Raw genomic sequence first — 4,902 nt, 5'->3', positions numbered from 1 at the left:
CTACCAAGGGTGACATAGTGAGACTCTGTCTAAAAAAAAAAAAAAAAAAAGACTTGTTTTATGGCCTACAACATTGTCTATTCTGGAGAATGTGCCATGTGCATTAGAGAAGAATCTGTATTCTGCTATTGAATGAAAAGTTCCATATAGATCTTTTAGATCCACTTTGTCTAAAGTGCAGTTCAATTCCAATATTTCCTTACAAATTTTCTGTGTGGTTGATCTGTTCATTGCTAAAAGTGAGCCACTGAAGAACACTAATTTGTTGGTTTGCTATCTATTTCTCACTTCATAATCATTAATATTTGATTTATATCTTTAGGTGTCCAATTTGGATGCATATATATTTGCACTTGTTGGAATTCTGGGAAGCTGGCTGACTGGTAGCAACCCTCAGCAGAGGCTCCTAACCAGAGGGAGAAAAACTGAACAGAATCAGACTCTATGAAGCCAAAGGTGGGGAGCTGAACCAAGAAAGGAGTTTGGCAAGCTATAACTCCAAGGAAGAGCATTCAGGAAAACAAATTACAGGTACAAAACCTATTGACAAGAGGATGGGAGACCCCCCCCCCAAGTGGGAGGCCCACTGCAGGCTCTTTACTAGTGAGCATAGAACAAAAGACCTCTCATTTTACCTTACTGGAGAGAGCCACTAAACGGGGTCTCTTTCTCTAGTGAGGTCCCATTTATGAACCTAGACACCACCCCACCAGTCATAAAATTGAACAGATATTTTTCCCCACAATTTCAAACTCCCAGGCCACCTTTCCCCCCTCACATGGCAATCTGAAGTTCTGCCCCCTGCAGAGTGCAGAGTGTTGGTCTTTTCCTGAGATATCTGGGCATAGTGTGGACCACTGAACATCAGGATGGAATCTGTGACTTGTGTGGAAGAAAGTGAGTATGGGAAGAAAGGGACACTCAGAGGAAGGAGGAGCAGGCCCCTGGTATAACGTTGCCCAGCCAGTGGTGGTGTTCAGCTGTGTCTGGTGAGAGTGGTTGCAAAACTCCGGGCTCTGATGGCACCCACAGAGGGAAAGTGGTTGCCCCATGTGGACTCAGTTTGGTTAGCAGGGCTGGTCCCTAGCCCCAGCTCAGCCTGTAAGCAAAGGCTTGATGGGTATAGATTGACACTTGAGGGCAAAGGTGTGGTCCCCTAACTCCAACAGAGCCAGCAAGCCTCCAGGAGTGGACTGAGACATGCAGGCAGGGGCATGGTCTCCTGACTCCAGCTGGGCTGGTGAGCAGAGGCTTGCCAGTTGTGGACTGAGGCCTGAGGGTGGGCGTGGTGCCCTGACTCCAACAGAGCCAGAGAACGTAGGCTTGCCAGGTGTGGACTGAGATCAGTGGGAGGGGGCATGGTCACCTGACTCCAACAGGTCTGGCAGGCAGAGGCTTGCTAGGTTTCCAGAGACTGATGGGTGGGGACATGGTCCCTAGCTGCAAATGAGCCTGTGAGCAGGAAAGCAGACAACAGTGTGGACTGAATATGGCAGGTAGGGGCATGGATCCCTGGCTCCCATTGTGTTTTTGGGGACCCTTGGATCCCTCCCTGTTGAACAGGATTTGCACCACCTGAGTCAATTTAATTGGAACTTGTGTCTGAGGCTATATACCCAGGGACACTCTGAGGTTGACCTTTGAAGTTGTAGTGGAAGAGAACTGAAGGGTGGGAGCTGGATGCTGCAGCTATTTGTATCTCTTCACAGCCAAGATTTAAACCTAATATCATGGCTTCTTAGGATAGGGTAGAGGTTGGCTGATATCAAAACACTATCTCACCAAGTAGGTACTCAGAGTCTCTGGCCAAAACTCTGAAATGGGCCTTTGTAAGGTTGTAGGAGATAAGCCACAATTACAAAGCCTAGTGCTTTGGTAAGGGGCTGATTATCTCTACTACCTTGGAACCCCAATTCAATGTCACCCTACCAGTTCTAATAACCAAATGGTGGAAAATAAACATGATTCAGAATCAACAGAAGAACTCTGGCAACATGAATAACCAGAGTAGATCAATCCTCCCAAGGAATGCAAAGGAGATACAACTGAAGGTGCCATGCATAAACAAATAGCTGAAATGTCAGAAATCAAATTCAGAATATGAATGGCAAATAAGATGAATAGAATGGAAGAAAAGTTAGAAATTGAAATCCAGGGTGGCACCTATGGCTCAAGGAGCAGGGCACTGGCCCCATAGAGAGGGAGTGGCGAGTTCAAGACCAGCCCCTGCCAAAACTGCAAAAAAAGAAAAAAAAAAAGCATCCATTGGATATTATTCAGATAATTAAAAATATATATACATATATATATAAGAAATTGAAATTGAAATCCAAAGAATAGTTCTAAAGTTGTCTCAAGAAATTAATGAATTCAAAGACAAAGTCACCAAAGATATGGACATAATGAAAAAAAGATATAGCAGAGCTCAAGGAAACAAAAGTCAACAATTTCTGAAATACAGTAGAATCCCTCAGTGATAGAGTTAGCCAGGCAGAAGAAAGGATCTCTGAAACTGAACACAAAGCTTTTGAATGTTCCCCAAAGCTCAAAGAGGCAGACAAATGGACAGCAGAAACTATCATTCCCTGAGACAGTTGTGAGATCACTCTAAAAGACCAAACATTCATCTTATATGAATTCCTGAAGGAGAAGAGGATGGTCCTAAAGGTAAAGATGCTCTACTCCAAGAGATTATGGAGGAGAATTTCCCAAGCATTGCAAGAGATACAGAACTTCAGATAGTAGAAAGTTTCAGAACCCCAGCAAGACTCAATCCAAATAAAGCATCTCCTAGACACATTGTGATTAACTTTGCTGAAGTTAAGATGAAGGAGAAAATTCTGCAAGGAGCCAGATGTAAGAAAAGTATCACCCACAAAGGGGGAAATATCAGAATGACCTCAGATCTCTCAGCCAAAACATTTCAAGCCAGAAGAGGATGGTCACCAACCTTTAATCTCCTAAAACAAAACAACTTCCAGCCCAGGATTCTGTATATAGCTAAACTGAGTTTCATTTGTAATGGAGAAATCAAATACTTTCATGACATACACATGTTGAAGAAATTTGCCATATCTAAACCAGCTCTCTAGGATATTCTCAGACCCATCCTCCATAATGACCAGCACAATGCTCTACCACCAAAGTAAACTCACCCAGAAGTTTTGAATAAAACCCAGCTTCCACAGTGGTGAAAATATTAAAAATGTCCACTGGCCATCCAAAAATTGTGACACCCAAAACACAACCAGGCTTATCAATTCTCTCAATTAATGTGAATGGTTTAAATTGTCCTCTGAAGAAGCACGGGCTGGCTGACTGGAAACATAAACTTAGACCAGATATCTGCTGCATAAAAGAAGGTCATCTTGCCTTAAAGGATAAAAATAGAGTCAAGATGAAGGGATGGACATCTATAATACAGGCAAATGGAAATCAGAAAAAAGCAGGGTTGCAATTTTAGTTGCAGATACAATTGGCTTTAAACAAACCAAGATAAAGAAAGATAAGGATTTCCCTCACATTTGTCAAGGGAAACTCCCAACATGAAAAGATTTTGATAATTAACTTTTATGCACCCTACCAGAATGCTTCTCAATTTATAAAGCAAACACTAATGGATATGAACAACTTAATACCTTCCTGCACTATAATAGTTGGAGATTTTAACACCCTTTTGACAGTTTTGGATAGATCCTCCAAGAAGAAACTAAACAAAGAAATAGTAAACTTAAACCTGACTCTAGAACAAATGGACTTAACAGACCTCTACAGAATATTTCATCCTAATAAAACTGAATATACATTCTTCTCCTCAGCCCACAGATCATCCTCTAAAATTGCTCATATCCTAGGAAACAAGTTTAACCTCAGCAAATTTAAAAGAATAGAAATTATTCCTTGTATCTTCTCAGACCACCATGGAATAAAAGTGTGAACTCAACAGCAAAAGGAATCTTCATACTCAAAGAAAGTCATGAAAACTAAATAATCTTAGGCTGAGTGATACCTGGGTCAAAGACAAGATTAAGAAGATAATCACCAAGTTTTTGGAACAAAGTGATAATGAAGATGCAAATTAGCAATATTTGTGGGATACTGCAGAGGCAGTCCTAAGAGGGAAATTTATAGTATTGGAAGCCTTCAAGAAAACAGAAAGAGTGGCACCTATGGCTCAATGAGTAGGGCACTGGCCCCATATACTGAGGATGGCGGGTTCAAACCTAGCCCCAGCCAAACTGCAACAACAAAAAAAAAATAAATAAATAACTGGGCATTATGGCAGGCGCCTATAGTCCCAGCTACTTCGGAGGCTCAGGCAAGAGAATTGCCTAAGCCCAAGAGGTGAGGTTGCTCTGAGCTGTGACACCAAAGCACTCTACCAAGAGTGACAAAGTAAAAACTCTGTCTCTAAAAAAAAAAAAGAAAGAAAGAAAGAAAGAAAAGAAAACAGAAAGAGAGGAAGCCAACAACTTAATGGATCATCTCAAGCAACTGGAAAAGGAAGAACATTCCAACCCCAAACCCAGCAGAAGAAAAGAAATAACCAAAATTAGGGCAGAATTAAATGAAATTGAAAACAAAAAAATTATTCAGAAGGTCAACAAAACAAAAAGTTGGTTTTTTGAAAAGATTAACAAAATTGATAAACCTTTAGCCAACCTAACCAGAAACAGAACAATAAAATCTCTAATATCATCTATCAGAAATGATAAAGGAGAAATAACAACAGACACCTGAGAAATTCAAAAAAATCCTCAATGATTACTATAAAAAACTCTATTCCCAGAAACATGAAAATCTGAAGGAAATGGACCACTAGGAATGGAGTCTAGGAAGGTGGAAGCACACCACCTTCCTAGACTCAACCAGAAAGAATTAAAAATTTTGAATAGACCTATA

The sequence above is a fragment of the Otolemur garnettii genome, unplaced genomic scaffold, assembly GCF_000181295.1.
Source record: "Otolemur garnettii isolate 467f Iridium unplaced genomic scaffold, OtoGar3 scaffold00104, whole genome shotgun sequence".
NCBI classification, from domain to species: domain Eukaryota; kingdom Metazoa; phylum Chordata; class Mammalia; order Primates; family Galagidae; genus Otolemur; species Otolemur garnettii.
The sequence above is the reverse complement of the archived record's forward strand: the minus strand, read 5'-3'. Positions refer to the sequence as shown.